General features: G+C 52.8%; 1 protein-coding gene across 2 annotated transcripts in view; it reads right to left on the bottom strand.

Annotated features, from left to right (window-relative positions):
• rassf8b (Ras association domain family member 8b) overlaps window positions 1-18,539 on the bottom strand; it is a 206,342-nt gene that overhangs the window by 144,085 nt on the left and 43,718 nt on the right. For both annotated transcript variants that reach the window (XM_072471846.1, XM_072471844.1), the window contains exon 2: window positions 10,784-10,881. The gene's annotated coding sequence lies outside the window, so the exon portion shown is untranslated. The remainder of the gene's footprint in view (window positions 1-10,783; window positions 10,882-18,539) is intronic.

Here is an 18,539-nt window from a genome sequence, read left to right as displayed (position 1 = left end):
AGGGCGAAGGAAATAAAATTTAGAGATGCGCAAGAGGCCAGAATGAGAGGAGGGAAGATAACGTGGAGATGGGGGGGCTGGAGGAGATTACAGAGATAGGGAGGGCAGAAGTCATGGAGAGATTTGAAAACGAGGTTGAGAATTTTAAAGACAAGACATTGCTTTACCAGGAGTTGTTGGTCAGCAAGCACAGGGTGATGGTGAATGGGACCTACTGAAGGTTAACACATGGGCAGGGCTTTGGATAACCTCATATTTACAAACAGATGAATTAGCGGCACGGTAGCACAGTGGTTAGCACTGCTGCTTCACAGCGCCAGGGTCCCAGGTTTGATTCCCAGCTTGGGTCACTGTTTGTGCGGAGTCTGTCCGTTCTCCCAGTGTCTGTGTGGGTTTCCTCCGGGCGCTCCGGTTTCCTCCCACAAGTCCCGAAAGACGTGCTGTTAGGTGAATTGGACATTCTGAATTTTCCCACAGTGTACCCGAACAGGCATCGGAATGTGGCGACTAGGGGCTTTTCACAGTTACTTCATTGCAGTGTTAATGTAAGCCTACTTGTGACAATAAACATTATTATTATAGGAGTAGATCACTCGGCCCCTCGAGCCTGCTGCACCATTCAATAAGGTCATACCTGATCTGATTGTAACCTCAACCCCACATTCCTGCTCACCCCCTATAACCATTCACCCCCTGGTTAATCAAGAATCTATCTAGCTTTGCCTTAAAAATAGCCAAAGATTCTGCTTCCACTACCTTTTGAGGAAGAGAGTTCCAGAGACTCACGACACACAGGGAAAATATTTCTCCCAATCTCTGTCTTAAATGAGTGACCCTTTATTTTTAAACAGCTCCAGTTCCAGATTCTCCACTAAATGGAAACATCCTCTCCCCATCCACCCCTCAGGACCTTAAAGGTCTCAATCAAATTACCTCTCACACTTCTAAACTCTCGTGTCACAAACCAAATCTCTCCAACCTTTCCTCATAAGACAACCTGCCCATTCCCAATATTATTCGAGTAAACGTTCTTTGAACTGTTTCTAAAGCATTTACAGCTTTCTTCAAATAAGGAGACCAATATTGTACACAATACTCCAGTTGTGGTCTCACCGATACCCTGTACAACTGAAGCATAACCTCCCTACCTTTGTAATCAGTTTCCCTCACAATAAACAATAACATTCCTAATTACTTGCTGTACCTGTATCCCTTTTGCGATTCATTCTCATAGGGTAGAGTGTGGGAGAGCAAGCAGGAGTGCATTAGAATGGCTGAGGCAAGGGCCAACAACAAAGGCATGATGAAGGTTTCAGCAGATGAACTGAGAAGGGGTGAAGTCAGGCATTGTTAAGTTGGAAATAGGCAATGAATAGGAAGTCGGGAACTCATCTCAGGGCTAAATGTGAACAGAGACTTTTTTTAAAAAACAGTTCCTATTTACTGGGCCAGCATTTATTGCCCATCCCTAACTACCCTCCATTTCAGAGAGCCTTTTGAGAGTCAACCCCATCTGGAGGTCCCATGTAGGCCAGACCAGATAAAGGTGTCAGATTTCCTTCCCTAAAGGACATTAGTGAACCAGATTGGGGGGGGGGGGGGGGGGGGAGCTATTGGACAATCGACAATGGTTTCATGGTCATAGTTTAATTCCAGATTTTTACTGAATTTAAATTTCACCATCTGCCATGGTGGGATTTGAACCTGGGTCCCTGGATCTTACCGGGTCTCTGGATTAATAGTCTAGTGACAATACCACTGTGCCACCACAGTACATAGGGAACAGAGGCCAGAGAGGGGAGGGAAAACAATGGCTTCAGTTTTCCCAACATTTAATTGGCGGACATTTCTGCTCATCGAGTATTGGATGTCAGACAGACAGTTTGATCATTTAGTAACAGTGGAGGAGTGGAGAGAGGTGGTGGCGAGGTGGCCTGGATGTTGTCGGGTGACATGTGAAAACAACGCTGTGCTTTGTTTGATGTCACCATGGGGAGCATGTCAATGAGAAATAGAATAGGGACAGAATAGAATGGAATTAGAATATATTCACAAAAGAGATTAAACTTCAAAAGCAGCTTATTGGGTGTACAGCAATTCGGTGCGTCCTGAGATTGTGGGAAGCGCACAGTGTTCATCAAAGCCAAGGCCAGGGCCCAGTGCACACTCTCCTTTAGAACAGGAACACCATCGTAGACCTATTGAACACCATCATAGATATATTCAAGTGTAGAAACACACAGGAATAGGTCGGGATAAAACAATCTGTTTTCCTGTTTTGACAATGGGTGATAAAAGACATCTGCTAATTCACTTCACAAAGGACGGCCGCACAGTACATTCCAGACAGTTTTCGGAAGTAAGATTTTCCATGTAGGAGCTGGATTAAACAGCCACACCCAACAAGAATAGCTGCTGGGCTGGCTGCACAGATGTTTCACTGAGAGTTTCAGAGCAGGTCTCCGGTTAGGAATTGAATTGACTGGAAATGTTTTCCACCATACTTCCTTCTTGCTGGAAAGTCAAATTTCTGAGGATCATTCGAGACAGGGGAACATGTCAAATGCACATATGGGCATCCTTTAGTGGATGTGGGGCGTCACTAACAAGTACCAGAACTTGTTGCCCATCCCTAATTGTCCCCTGAATAGGGTGGCTTGACCATTTCATGGGTTTACAAAAATGATATCTGGACTACTGGGGTTAAGTTACGAGGAGAGATTACACAAATTAAGTTTGTTTTCGCTAGAATTTCGAAGGTTATGATTGACGTCTTCCAAATATTAACAGGAAACGACGGTGGGCAAAATTCTCCGTCTGGGAGACTAAGGGCACCATTCTCTGGAATAATTTCGAAGTTAATTCGCAGCGGGTTTTTCAGGGAGTTTCCCGTCGGCTCTGCTAGCGAGTTCCCCACCATTATTCAATGACATTTGGGCCCTGGGGAGTTTCTCACCCGTTTAGCCCACACGTAGATTTTTTTTTTAGCACTGGGGAGCTGAACTTAGAGATCATTCCACCATTTTGAAAGGGTACCCCGATCTCCAAGAGAGCTTGTGGGTCCTCCACACCCTCTATCATTGGGAAATGTCTGCCCCCCACACACATGGACACTACCCGACACTCCCCAAGTGAGGACATCACCATTAAGAGTGCTGTAAGGGGACTAAGGGGACCCCCTTTTCAGGCCCCCCAGGTCCCCATATAGCACCCCCTCCCTTCCAGGACCCCATCTATCACCCCCCAGCTTCCAGAGGACCCTATTTACCTGCCCTGCCATTCAAACGCCCCTCATTTCATGGACATTGTCCCCTCGCTCTCTGAACCTTGGCAGTGCCATCCTGGCACTCAGGGACCCTTGCACTGTCACCCTGGCACTCAGGCAGTGCTCCTGCCAGTTGGCAGTACCACCCAGGCACCTTGGCAATGCCAGGGTGACAGTGCCAAGGTGCCAGCTGGGCAGTGCCAAGTGCACGCATTGCAATGGGGAGGGCCAGGGAGCCACCCTACACTGACCCAGACCACTCAGGGGTCTCTGATGGACAAATGCTGTACGGTGCCCAGCTGCAGCCTCCCTGGGGAAGGACACACTCTTCTCCAGGTTGGGCTGCAGACTCAAGCCTGCTCTCCTGAACAGTGCCTGGGAGGTGGTGGCAGAAGCTGCCAGTCTCACCAGGTGGAGACAGCTGGTGATCCTGAGGGATGGGGGTCACTGGTGAGGCCTCTGCCCTGAAGAGGGCTGAGAATCAGGGAGGGTTCCAAAGGCTGGGGTGCAGGCGTCCTCTGATTCGGGCGAGCTCTGCTGATACCCTGCTTCCTCTTAAATGGGGCAGCTCTTCTGAGGAGTGCCAACACCTGATGGAGCCTGATTGAGTTTGGCCTATGAATGAGCGTGTCCAGAGGAGTGGCCTGGGTGGGCTCCCAGATGACCAGATGCCTTCTGAACATTTGTATTGTTGAAAATAATTATTATTAAACTTTTCACAAAATATCAACAACAAAATGTAAAAGGAACCCAGTAGAATTAAATACAAAACCAAACAAAACCCCGTACCCCCTCCCCCCTATACATAAATAATAAATTAACACCTCAAATTAACACATAGCAAACATAGCAAATATATACACCCCCTCAGATCCCCCAGTGTAGACAAACAAAAATAAAATAGCACCCCCCCGCCCCCCCCGGCCCGCCCAGGTTGCTGCTGCTGACCATTGTCTACCGTTCTGCCAGGAAGTCCAAGAACGGTTGCCACCACATGAAAAGCCCTTGCACCGATCCCCTTAAGGCAAATTTCACCCTCTCCAATTTAATAAACCCCGCCATATCGTTGATCCAGGATTCTACGCTTGGGGGCCGCGCATCCTTCCACTGAAGAAGAATCCTTCGCCGGGCTACCAGGGACGCAAATGCCAGAATATCGGCCTCTTTCGCCTCCTGCACTACCGGCTCCTCTGCCACCCCAAATATTGCGAGCCCCCAGCCCGGCCTGACCCTGGATCCTACCACCCCCGACACCGTCCTTGCTACGCCCTTCCAAAACTCCTCCAGCGCTGGGCATGCCCAGAACATATGGGTGTGGTTTGCTGGGCTCCCTGAGCACCTAACACACCTCTCCTCATTCCCAAAAAACCGGCTCATCCTTGTCCCGGTCATGGGTGCCCTGTGCAGCACCTTAAACTGTATGAGGCTGAGCCTCGCGCACGAAGAGGAAGAGTTCATCCTCCCAAGGGCATCTGCCCACGTCCCCTCCTCGATCTCCTCCCCAACTCCTCCTCCCACTTACCTTTCAGCTCCTCCACCGAGGCCTTCTCCTTCTCCTGCATCACCTGGTATGTTGCCAAGATCTTCCAATCTCCAACCCACAGCCCCGAGAGCACCCTGCCCTGTACCGTGCATGGCAGCAGCAGCGGGATTTCCACAACTTGCCGTCTGGCAAACGCCCTTACCTGTAGATACCGAAAGGTGTTTCCCTGGGGGAGCCCGTACTTCTCCTCCAGCTCACCCAGGCTCGCGAACGTCCCATCCACAAACAGGTCCCCCAACCTTCTTATCCCTGCCCTGTGCCACCCCGAAAACCCTCGATCACCCCCCCCCCCCCACCCCCACCCCCCCCCCACCCCCCCCACCCCCCCTGCCGAACGGCGACTTAGCTCCGCATAGCCGCAACCGGAAGTCGCCTTCTGAGCATTTAAAGGACACAGGCAGCTCTCAGCAGTGTGAGCAACCAGGCGCCTGTAAGCAGCACCAAAGTGGAGCATTTAAAAGACAGATTGCAGAATGGCAGTCTGAGCCAGACCACCCCGATCCTGAGGGAGACACCCCAAGTCCACACTAAGGCACTACCCGTGAAAGCCCCCGGCCCGGGCAGCCATCCCCCAGCAAGCCCGACAGATTTGAATGGTTTTACAGTGTTTTCTTTTATCCTTCCGCTCCCATATGCAGCCATGGCGCCCCGTCCACATTTGTAAACACTTGTAGTAATTCAAATATTCCTGCTGGCTCTGGCCTAAGTGGGAAGTTGTTGAAGTGAACAGACAGGATACAGTCAATGGGTACTCTTTTATCTCCCAACAGCTAAAGATGGAAACCACGCTCGGTTATCACTGAAGCATTATCAAGGTTTATGGTGTGTCATTAAAAATACCATTCTTTGCTGATTACACTCCCCATTCCAGAACAGTAACTCCCTGTCCTAGGGAAAAGCAATGATCAAACCACTTGGGCGGTGGCAGAGAATCGGACAAATAGTGGATTATGTTCAGTGATAACCAACTAAACTTAATAACTTGACTCGAATGTTCCCCCCATCAATAAGAGAATGTCAAACTCTCTTCAGCCACAAGCACTGACCTAACTGGCCAAGTTGGCTAAAAGAAAAACTACTCAGGAAAGCTCAAAAAAATCTGTGCTCCACTTCTCAGAGGGAAGGAACACCAGTACTTCAGGGAGCAAATATTCATTCCGTGTTTGTGGCCTTAAGAGGGCAGGCTGAAAGATAAAATTCATTCCTTGCTCCTTAGCCTCACACAGTTCAAAGACAGATAGATAAGTGGACTGGATAACAGAAACAGACACAATGTCCGAATCCTTCAGCCTCAACTTTTACAACAACTAGGCTGACTGGTTTGTGACACACAAGCCAAGGCAACAGCTTCGTAACATTCAGCGGTAAGCTTCAGGAGACAACCTGGAACCAATGACAAAACAAATCCCACTCCTCTGGAGCATTTCCAACAATAGTATCACGTGGCCACTTTACTTAATTCTTTTTACCCCCCCAATAATATTCTCCAGACACATCGGGCAGGATTTTCCAGCCCTGCCCAACAGTAGCATCTTCCAGTCCTGCCAAAGCCCCAGCCCACCCCAACACGCACACACCAACGGGATTGGAAGATCCCACCTGCCAGCGGAAAACACACCACTCGGGGTGATACTACTCACAGGTTGTGGATCAGGACACTCGGGTTGGGATTGTAATAAAGTTTTATTTTGAATTTTGAGGACTGCATTGTCAGAGCCCCAGGACGGGATTTTCTGACCCCGGGGCGGGTTGGAGAATCGCCGGGTGTGGCATTGGGCCGCGATTCACGCGACGCCGGTCCGCCGATTCGTGGTTGGCCCGGCTCTATGCGGCCCCCTCCGGCGATTCTCCGCACGGGATGGGCCGAGTGTCCGCCAAGATAGGCCGAGTCCCGCCAGGGCCGTTCACATTTGTTCCTACCCCGCGGGACGTCGGCGTCCATCCTGCGGGGGGCGGCCTAGTAGGTTGGAGGGGGGCGTCCGACCCTGGGGGCAGCCTCCACCGTGGCCTGGCCCGTGATCGAGGCCTACCGATCGGCGGGCCGGCTTCTCCTGGTGGGGGCCTATTGTACTCCGCACCGGGCCCCTGCAGCTCTCCGCCATGTTGCGTCGGGGCCGGTGCAGAGAAGGCAACTAGCGCGCATGCGCAAGTTCACGCCGGTCGCAGCGCGTACGCGCAGACCCGCGGCGCCTGTTTGACGCCGGTATCGGTAGCTGGAGCTGCGTGAGTCACTCCAGTGCCGTGCTGGTCCCCTGTAGGGTGCAGGATCGCTGCTCCTGGGGGCCTGTTGACGCCGTGAGCGTGTGCGCCAGAGTGTGCATTTGCGTCAGAGTGAGCATTTGCGTCAGAGTGAACCCGTGCGTCAGAGTGAGCGTGTGCGTGAGTGTTCTTGTGCATGAGTGTGCTGGTGCGTGAGTGAGCATGTGCATGAGTGTGCTTGTGCACGAGTGTGAGTCTGAGTGAGTGTGTGAGTGAGTGCGAGTGTTTTTGCATCACTGAGCGTGTGCGTCAGAGTGAGTGTGTGCATGAGTGTGCTCGTGACTGAGCATGTGCATGAGTGAGAGTCTGAGTGAGCATATGAGTGAGAATGTTTATGCGTCTGAGTGAACGTGTGCGTCAGAGTGAACGTGTGCGTGAGTGTGCCTGTGACTGGGCATGTGCATTAGTGTGAGTCTGAGTGAGTGTGTGTGAGTGAGTGAGTGAGTGAGTGAGTGAGTGAGTATGCATCAGAGTGAGCGTGTGCATCAGAGTGAGCGTGTGCGACAGAGTGAGCGTGTGCGACAGAGGGAGCGTGTGCGACAGAGTGAGCGTGTGCGACAGAGTGAGCGTGCGCGACAGAGTGAGCGTGCGCGACAGAGTGAGCGTGCGCGTCAGAGTGAGCGTGCGCGTCAGAGTGAGCGTGCGCGTCAGAGTGAGCGTGCGCGACAGAGTGAGAGTGTGCGTCAGAGTGAGCGTGCGCGTCAGAGTGAGCGTGCGCGTCAGAGTGAGCGTGTGCGACAGAGAGAGTGTGCGTCAGAGTGAGCGTGTGCGTCAGAGTGAGCGTGTGCGTCAGAGTGAGCGTGTGCGACAGAGTGAGAGTGTGCGACAGAGTGAATGTGTGCGTCAGAGTGAGCGTGTGCGACAGAGTGAGCGTGTGCGACAGAGTGAGCGTGTGCGTCAGAGTGAGCGTGTGCGACAGAGTGAGAGTGTGCGTCAGAGTGAGCGTGTGCGACAGAGTGAGAGTGTGCGACAGAGTGAGAGTATGCGTCAGAGTGAGCGTGTGCGTCAGAGTGAGCGTGTGCGTCAGAGTGAGCGTGTGCGTCAGAGTGAGCGTGCGCGTCAGAGTGAGCGTGCGCGTCAGAGTGAGCGTGTGCGACAGAGTGAGAGTGTGCGTCAGAGTGAGCGTGTGCGTCAGAGTGAGCGTGTGCGAGAGTGAGAGTGTGCGACAGAGTGAGAGTATGCGTCAGAGTGAGCGTGCGTGTCAGAGTGAGCGTGCGCGTCAGAGTGAGCGTGTGCGACAGAGTGAGAGTGTGCGTCAGAGTGAGCGTGTGCGTCAGAGTGAGCGTGTGCGACAGAGTGAGAGTGTGCGACAGAGTGAGAGTGTGCGACAGAGTGAACATGTGCGTCAGAGTGAGCGTGTGCGACAGAGTGAGAGTGTGCGACAGAGTGAGAGTGTGCGACAGAGTGAGAGTGTGCGACAGAGTGAACATGTGCTCATTGCAGTGATATCATGGTTCTGTTGTAATTCACCGCCTGACCACTAGGAGCCTCATTCATGTATAAGTGAATGTTAAGAGTCAGGGGCGTCATTCTCCGACCCCCCGCCGGGTCGGAGAATGGCCGTTGGCCGCCGTGAATCCCGCCTCCGCCGAAGTCTCCGCTCCCGGAGATTGGGCGGGGGCGGGAATCCGGCCGCGCCGGTTGGCGGGACCCCCCGCTGGATTCTCCGGCCCGGAAGGGCCGAAGTCCCGCCCAGGAATTGCCTGTCCCGCCGGCGTAAATCAAACCTGGTATTTACCGGCGGGACCAGGCGGCGTGGGCGGGCTCCGGGGTAAGAGACTCTCCCCACTGCACATGCGCGGGAAACTGACAGCGGCCGCTGACGCTCCCGCGCATGCGCTGGGAAACTGACAGCGGCCGCGGACGCTCCCGCGCATGCGCCGCATTTCCGCGCCAGCTGGCGGGGAAACAAACGCCATTTCCGCCAGCTGGCGGGGCGGAAATCCCTCCGGCGTCGGCCTAGCCCCTCAATGTTGGGGCTAGGCCGCCAAAGATGCGGAGCCTTCCGCACCTTTGGGCCGGCGCGATGCCAGTCTGATTGGCGCCGGCTTTGCCGCCAGTCGGCGGGCATCCCATCGTTGGGGGAGAATTTCGCCCCAGGTGACTACTCAGACTGGCTGGAGAAAACTGGAGATGGGTTGCTTGTGTTTGTTCTTACTGTTATTCATCTGTTCTTTTGTATTGTTTACCCACAGTTAATATTAATAAATCGTTTATATCTTCAGTTCTTGTAATATAAATCAGGCCATCTGACAAGACTATTACACTCGTGACTGAGCATGTGCATGCGAGTGTGCGTCTGAGTGAGTGTGTGCATTGGAGCGAGTGTGCATGGGAGCGAGCTTGTGTGGCAGTGAGCGTGTGCGTGGCAGCGAGCGTGTGCGTGACAGCGAGCGTGTGCATAAAAGTACATGTATGTCAGACTCAGCGTATGTGTGAGTGAGCTTGTGCGTGAGTGAGCGTGGGCGTGAGTGAGCCTGTGCTTGAGTGAACGCGTGCGTGAGAGAGTCTGTATGTGAGTGAATGCGTGCGTGAGTGAACGCATTGGTGAGTGAATGCGTGCCTGAGTGAACGCATGGGTGAGTGAACGCGTGCATGAGTGAATGCATGGGTGAGTGAACCCGTGCGCGAGTGAGCATGTGCGTGAGTGAGCGTGTGCGTGAGTGAGCGTGCGTGAGTGAGCGTGTGCGTGAGTGAGCGTGTGCGTGCGTGAGTGAACGCATGGGTGAGTGAACCAGTGAGTGGGTGAGCGTGTGCGTGAGTGAGCGTGAGTGACTGCGTGAGTGAGTGTGTGCATACCTCCTCCCTCCACAAAATCCGATCCACAAACCAGTTCAGGAGAGGAGGAAAATCCAGGCTGAAAGATGACCCACTTCCGACCTCTGCTTTCCTATGAATTCTGGGAAGGACAGTTTGGAGTCTGCAACACCAGAGGTAAATGCAAGATTAATGTCAGTTAAACCCAACTGCTTTGCTCGCCCCCCAGTCCCCACTCCTTCACTTGTGACCAGGACTGGGCCTAGTCTGCCTCTCTCTCTCACTCTCCATCTTAAGCAAAAAAAGTTTTACTGCTTAGCTCTACTGCTTAGCCCTTTTTAAATAGTCTTTTTTATTACTTACTCATTTTTTTATAATGTCAACTTATTGCTTTGACAATGATTTAAAAGAAAATCTTTAATATTGTGCCAAATCTTTTCTTTCCGAAAATGCTCCTCAGACCCTGGAGTGATTAAAACACTGACATTTTTTGTGAAAAGGTTTGACAACCCTGCTTTAGAAGAATGAGCCAGTGAGCACTGTAAACCATGGCTCCACCTATCACTGGCACAACTTTGGTGAGCAGGGAAGTGCTCCCTTGCGTCCTGGTCAATCTGTCAATGTCCTGGCCAACATGTAAATGTCCTGAGGTTATAAAAGGTGCTACATGAATGCAAGTCTTTCTTCATTTTTCCACAAAGCATTGGGTATTCAACTCCAGATTCCAGACTCTGAACCTCACTTGGGTTTCATGAGAAGAGTGTTCTATTTGATGAAACCCATATGTTGGTCTCTGCCCAGTCCCTGCTGGGAGAAGCTTCTTACCACAGCAATGATTTGGTACGAGATTGGCATTCCCTTGAAACCACAACTAAATCTTTTCTATTGGTGTAATGCTCTTTGTTGCAACAAAGGCAAAATAAAATAACACTTCTGAATACGCGAGAGACAGTACTTACACGATACCATTGTGATGTCTGGCTACAAAGCAATAGTGAACACTCTTCAAAGCATATTATTCAGCGGAACGGAGTTTGAAACGGAGTTTCATAATAATCTAGGAGCAAGAGAACACACTGTATAAGTACAAATTGATACTCACCAAAAGAGGTTTCACATTTCTTACTAAAATTAAATATAGATTTTTAAAAATTCATTTACAGGATGTAGGCGTTGCTGGCTAGGCCAGTATTTCCTCCCCATATCAAGTTGCCCTTGAGAAGGTGGTGCTGAGCTGCCTTCTTGAACTGCTGCAGTCTTTGAGGTGTAGGTACGCCCACAGAGCTGTTAGGGAGGGAGTTCCAGGATTTTTGCCCAGTGACAGTGAAGGAACAGCGACATATTTCAAAATTAGGGCAGTGAGTGACTTGGAGGGGACCTACCAAGCGGTGGTGTTCTCAGGTATCTGCTGCTCTTGTCCTTCTAGATGGTACTGGTTGTGGGTTTAGAAGGTGCTGCCTAAGGAACTTTGGTGGGTCATTGCAATGCATCTTGTAGATGCTACACACTGTTCATGGGTGGTGGAGGGATTGGGTGTTTGTGGATGAGGTGTCAATCAAGCAGGGCTGCTTTGTCCTGGAAGGTGTCGAGCTTCTTGAGTTTTGTTGGAGCTGTTCTTATCCAGGCAAGTGGAGAGTATTGGACAGGGGATTCAACGATGGTAATGCCATTGAATGTCAAGAGGTGATGGTTAGATCCTCTCTTATTGGCGATGGCCATTGTCTGGCACTTGTGTGGCTCGAATGCTACTTGCCACTTGTCAGCTCAAGCTGGAATATTGTCACGGTCTTACTGCATTTACACATGGCCTGCTTCATTATCGGAGAAGCCACAAATGATGCTGAACATTGTGCGATCATCTACGAACATCCCCGGGGCGGCACAGTGACGCAGTGGTTAGCACTGCTACCTCACTACAGCGAGGACCCAGGTTCAATTCCCGCCCTGGGTCACTGACCGTGTGGAGTTTGCACATTCTCCCCGTCTCTGCATGGGTCTCATCCCCACAACCAATGATGTGCAGAGTAGGTGGATTGGCCACGCTAAATTGCCCCTTAATTGGAAAAAATTAATGGGCCATTGGTGAAGCAGCTGAAGATGGTTGGGCTAGGACACTATCCTGGGGAAGTCCTGGAGTTGAGATGATTGACCAACCGCCACAACCATCTTCCTTTGTGCCAGGTATGACTCCAACCAGCAGAGAGTTTTCCCCCTGATTCCCATTGACTCCAGTTTTGCTAGGGCTCCTCGATGCCATACTCGATCAAATGCTGCCTTGGTGTCAGGGGCAGTCACTTTCACCTCACCTGTGACTATGATAAAAACGGTCTCTTTCTTTTTGGTGGCGGGGAACCTTAAAATGCAGCACATATTAACAAAACTCCATTAATCTTAGTAGGAGGCCTTGTGACGCAGTGCCTCTGAGTCAGTAGCTTTGGGCTCGGGACCCACCCCAGGTCGTGATGGCCAAGGAAAGTGTGTTCACAACGCGGCCAAACAGGTCGAGTGTCAACCTGAAAATCCTTCCAAACACTCCAATGGCTGGCTACAAGCGGGAGAGACTCCTGGTCAGCCACGCTTGATGTGCAGTGGTGTTTCCTCAAGCTATTTCGGGAATTACCTAGCTATGGAAACAGATGGAAGTCTGCCTTAGTGCGGCTCGAGGTGTGGGAAGAGAATTTGAATTGGAATGCAAAATTAATCTTAATATCCATTCATATTCAAAAGCTGATTGACAGTGACAATTCACTCACACTAAATATTTATATGTCCCAAATTCAGTTAAATTCGTATATCGCAGGAGAAATGTCCTCTTAACTACTGTACAGCACCACTAGATAGTGGGGTATGGAATGAGGCAACTGTAGCACAATCAATCACTCACGAGACGAGATGAGAAGGAGTCGAACGATGGCTTTATTACACAGACTTGTTCCCCAGCAGCACAGTTACAGAATGCGGCTGCTGGGAGAACCCGGGCTCTTATACTCCACCTTACTGGGTGGAGCCAGCAGGCGGCTGATCCAATCGGGACCCAGTGTCTATCTACCAATATCCTCTCGGCATCACAGGGTACCTTAATACCCCTAATACATACCACCACATTCACCCCTTGTTAAAAAAGAACCCGACAGGGTAGTGGGCCATATGGTGGTAGGGGTTTCCAGAGTCGGTACCTAGGATGCCGCTAACATGGCGGCTATGCTCCGATATCAACTACTAGTACTACTTACAATGCCGCTTTTACTGGGCAACCAACAAAAAAAATTATTTACAGAGGCATTTCTTGCTTTACTATACTGATTCGATGAGTCGAATGGGTGCCCTGGTCGTCCTCGCCGATCGTTTTAGCCCCGGTGGTGATGCAGGCGCTGGTTCGGGCCCAGTCGTCTCTGGGAGCATCACAATGCCTCTTCCCGCTCCAATACCCCTATTCAGGGCCGGGGGAAGGACCGATCCACCCGGGAAGGGGGCGGCTGTGGGGTGTTCCGGTGGGAGAGAGGGGGTGATTGGTGTTGGGGGTGTGTGTGTGGCTCCAGAGGGGGTCACTGGTGTTGGGGAGGGGGGGGGGTGTGGAGCTCCGGCGGGTGCCAGGTCCCGCAGGGAGACCGTGTCCTATCGGCCGTCGGGGTACGCCAAGTAGGTGTATTGAGGGTTCGCATGGAGGAGATGAACCCTCTCGACCAACGGGTCCGATTTGTGCGTCCACACATGCTTTCGGAGCAGGATGGGTCCCGGGCCTGCCAGCCAGGTCGGAAGTGACGTTCCGGAGGAGGACTTCCTAGGGAAGACAAGGAGGCGTTCGTGAGGTGTTTGATTCATTGTTGTACACAGCAGCGACCGGATGGAGTGGAGGGCGTCCGGGAGGACTTCCTGCCAGCGGGAAACTGGGAGACCTCTGGACCGTAGGGCCAGCAGGACGGTCTACCAGACCGTTCCGTTCTCCCTCTCTACCTGACCGTTGCCCCGGGGGATGTAACTGGTCGTCCTGCTCGAGGCAATGCCCTTGCTGAGCAGGAATTGACGCAGTTCGTCGCTCATGAAGGAGGACCCCCTATCGCTATGTATGAAGGCGGGGAAACCGAACAATTGAAAGATGGTGCCGAGGGCTCTAATGACCGTGGCCGCGGTCATGTCGGGACAGGGGATGGCGAATGGGAACCGGGAGTGTTCGTCAATCATGTTCAGGAAGTACGTGTTGCGATCGGTGGAGGGGAGGGGGCGGGCCTCTGTCGACAGGGGAAAAACCGTGGACTGGATTAGCGGACAGGCCTTGTCCGCGTAGTTGGGGACCCACTGGGCGTAATAAGAGAAAAAGCCCAGGCTTTTGGAGGGCCTTGGAGCAGTGGGGGAGGGGGAACTCCATGAGGGGGTGCATGCGTTCGGGGTCTGGGCCTATCACTCCATTTCGCACTCCGTAGCCGAGGATGGCTAGACGGTCGGTGCTAAACATGCATTTCTCCCTGTTGTATGTGAGATTCAGGGCGTTTACTGTCTGGAGGTATTTGCGGAGGTTGGCGTTGTGGTCCTGCTGGTCGTGGCCGCAGATGGTGACGTTGTCGAGGTACGGTAACGTGGCCCGCAAACCGTACCGGTCAACCATTCGGTCCATCTCCCGTTGGAAGACTGAGACCCCGTTAGTGACGCCAAATGGAACCCTTAAAAAATGATAGAGCCGCCCATCTGCTTCGAAAGCAGTGTATTTTCGGTCGCTTGGGCGGATGGGGAGCTGGTGGTAGGCAGACTGAAGGTCCACCGTGGAAAAGACCTTGTACTGTGCAATCCGGTTGACCATGTCGGATACGCAGGGGAGAGGGTACGCATCCAGCTGCGTGTACCTATTGATGGTTTGACTATAGTCTACGACCATCCTCTGCTTCTCCCCGGTCTTTACAACTATCACCTGAGCTCTCCAGGGACCATTGCTGGCCTGAATTCTGCCTTCCCTGAGCAGCCGCTGGACTTCTGACTGGATAAAAGATCGGTCCTGTGCGCTGTACCGTCTGCTCTGAGTGGCGAATGGTTTGCAATCCGGAGTGAGGTTCGCGAACAGGGAAGGCGGATCGACCTTGAGGGTCGCGAGGCTGCAGATAGCGAGTGGGGGTATAGGGCCGCCGAATTTAAACGTTAACTCTGGAGATTACACTGAAAATCCAATCCCAGGAGTGTGGCAGCGCAGAGGTGGGGAAGGACGTAAAGCCGGTAGTTCTTGAACTCTCTCCCCTGCACCGTGAGGTTTGCGATGCAGATCCCTTTTATCTCTACCGAATGGGACCCTGCTGCCAGAAAGTTTTTTTGATTACTCGGATGGATCGGAAGGGAACAGCGTCTTACCGTATCGGGGTGTATAAAACTCTCCGTGCTCCCAGAGTCGTTCAGGCAGGGCGTCTCGTACCCGTTTATAAATACAGTCGTTGTTGCTGTTTGGAGCATTCGGCGCCACGACAGGTCCAGGGTCACAGAAGCCATGTCGGAGTTGCTGCATCGGGGTGTTTTCTTCAGGCCCCGTGGGGCCATCCATCCCGGGGTCCTTAGCCGTCAGCCAAGATGGCGGCGTCCACGGGTCGCACACGGTCGGGGGTGGACAAGATGGTGCCGCCCATGGATCGCACGTTGCCGGGGGAGCACAAAATGGCGGCGCCCATCCCTCCCGCATGGAGTCCGGGACGCAAGATGGCGGCGCCCGTTGGCCACACATGGATCGCTGGGGGGGGGGGGGGGGGTTGAGTTTGGGGTTCTCTCCCGGAGATTGCGGCTACTCCCCGGGCCTGGCACACTGCTAAAAAGTGCCCCTTTTTGCCGCACCCTTTACAGAGGACCGAGCGGGCCGCGCAGCGCATTCGGGGGTGTTTCCCCTGCCCACAAAAGTAGCAGCGGGGCCCCCCCGGGTGATCTGCCACTCTGACAGCGCAGGCCTGCGGGTTGGGCAGGGGGTCCCGGGGGTTCGGTCGCGGCGGGGGTCCACGGTGCCCAAGCGGCTGCCGCGCAGTCGGGGGCGTAGGCACGGGCGTTCTGTGATGCCACATCAAACGAGGCCACGAGGGCCCGTGCCTCTTTGAGGCCTAGTGTGTCTCTTTCCAGCAATCGCTGGCGAATTTGGGATGAAAGCATACCTGCCACGAACGCAACTCGGACCAGCAGCTGTGTGTGTTCGTTAGCCAAAACCGATGGGCAGTTGCAGTTTCTCCCCAGTATTAACAGCGCACTGTAGAATCCGTCCAGCGATTCCCCGGGGATATGCCGTCTCGTCGCGAGCTGGTGGCGTGCGTAGACCTGGTTGACGGGCCGAACGTAGATTCCTATCAGCATGGCGATCGCCGTCGGGGAATCATCCGCATCCTCTATGAGCGTGTAGATTTCAGGGCTCACCCTGGCATGCAGGACCTGGATTTTCTGTTCCTCTGTAGGTATGCCAGGGGCCGTTCGGAGGTATCCCTGAAAACACGCTAACCAATGTTTAAAAATGGCCGCTGAGTTTGCCGCATGGGGGCTGATTCGCAGACACTCCGGAATGATTCGGAGCTCCATGTCCTTAAAAGTTTGCGTAATAAATTGTAGCACAATTAATTACTCACGAGACGAGATGAGAAGGAGTCGAACGATGGCTTTATTACACAGACTTGTTCCCCAGCAGCACAGTTACAGAATGCGGCTGCTGGGAGAACCCGGGCTCTTATACTCCTCCTTACTGGGTGGAGCCAGCAGGCGGCTGATCCAATCGGGACCCAGTGTCTATCCACCAATAGCCTCTCGGCATCACCTTAATACCCCTAATACATACCACCACAGTAGCTAAGTTGCATTCAAACTCTAGCTGTAGCATTGCTGTGATTCCACTTATCATTGGTGGTGTAGTTATGGGGGAGATGGTGGGGTAGCGGTAATGTCACTGGATTAGAATCCAGATGTGACTTGGGCTAATCCTCTGGGTTCAAATCTCACCCACCATAGCAGCTGGTGAAATTTAAATTCAATTTTAAAAATCTTGCATACAAAGCTATCGTTGATTGTTATAAAAACCCATCTGGTTCACTAATGTGCTTTAGGGAGGGAAATCTGCCATTCTTACTCGGTCTGGCCTACATATGCCTCCAGATCCACAGCAAGATAAGTAGATTCTTGACTGCTCCTCTGAAATGGCCTCGCAAACCACTCAGTTAAAGGGAAATTAGGAATGGGCAATAAATGCCGGCCCACATCCCATGAAAACATATAATTTTTAAGAGTCAGTGTCTGGAGTCATAACACAAGTAGACACCAGCACGGAGGAACTAAGCGGCTTGTACGAGGGAGTCTCACTCCATTTTACTCCAGAGTCAGTCCGGGCCTAGGCACTCAAATTCCAATCCACAAGTTCAGCAAAAGATACTTCAGTGTGAAGTGCTCTGAAGGTGTAAGAGGGGTGAGAGAAATTCAAGTCCTTATCAGTTCAAAGCCAAATCAGATTCAGACCGACACTAAACTTTGTGTGTGAATGCACCTCTAGCTTACTGAAGCCCCTCGTAGAGTTTCACATCCAAAGTGGCGTACACCCATTGATCATGGTTTTCCTCAACAGCTGGGAGGCCTCTTCAAGTTACTTTTACAGCAAAGGGAATTTTCAAAAATGGTTTTAATCCCTTTAATTCCTTTCATCCTCTGTGAGCCATAGCAACACTGTTCAGTCAAGTGGTCCAAGCCAATACAAAATGTCAACCACCAAATATAACATGTTAACTTCAGCTTTTCACCAATCCGAGGCTCTCGACTAATCTTGATCATCTTCCAAAAACTCTGTACAATCAGGATGATGAAAACCAGGTTGAGATTAACTAAATTAAAATGTCCCTTTCGACTAAAAGCTGGATTCAAACTTGGGTCCCATGAGGAAAGAGTAATGCCTCCAAACCAGAGTCTCTTTGCATCCATTTAGTAAGCAAAGGACCAGAAACTGGGGCGGGATTCTCCGACCCCCCGCCAGGTCGGAGAATCGCCGGGGGCTGGCGTGAATCCCGCCCCCGCCGGTTGCCGAATTCTCCGGCACCAGATATTCGGCAGGGGTGGGAATCGCGCCGCGCCGGTTGGCGGGCCCCCCCCCCCCGGCGATTCTCCGGCCCGCGATGGGCCGAAGTCCCGCTGCTGGAATGCCTGTCCCGCCGGCGAGAATCAAACCACCTCTCTTACCGGCGGGACAAGGCGGCGCGGGCGGGCTCCGGAGTCCTTGGGGGGGGGGGGGGGGGGAGGGGGTGCGCGCGGGGCGATCTGGCCCCAGGGGGTGCCACCACAGTGGCCTGGCCCGCGATCGGGGCCCACCGATCCGTGGGTGGTCCTGTGCCGTGGGGACACTCTTTTCCTTCCGCCTTCGCCATGGTCTCCACTATGGCGGAAGCGGAAGAGACCCCCTCCACTGCGCATGTGCGGGGATGCTGCGAGCGGCCGCTGACGCTCGCGCGCATGCGCCGCACGGCAAAGTCATTTCAGCGCCAGCTGGCGGGGCACCAAAGGCCTTTCCCGCCAGCTGGCGGGGCGGAAATCAGTCCGGCGCGGGCCTAGCCCCTCAAGGTGAGGGCTCGGCCCCTCAAGATGCGGAGAATTCCGCACCTTTGGGGCGGCGCGATGCCGGACTGATTCGCGCCGTTTTTGGCGCCGGTCGGCAGACATCGCGCCGATTGCGGAGAATCCCGCCCGAGGTGTTCACTCAACTTCCAGAAACAAATTGCTCTGAACTTATCCACA

This window comes from Scyliorhinus torazame, chromosome 13 (assembly GCF_047496885.1).
Source record: "Scyliorhinus torazame isolate Kashiwa2021f chromosome 13, sScyTor2.1, whole genome shotgun sequence".
In the NCBI taxonomy this organism is placed as follows: domain Eukaryota; kingdom Metazoa; phylum Chordata; class Chondrichthyes; order Carcharhiniformes; family Scyliorhinidae; genus Scyliorhinus; species Scyliorhinus torazame.
Note: the sequence above shows the minus strand (reverse complement) of the source record. Positions and strands in the feature narration are given on the sequence as shown.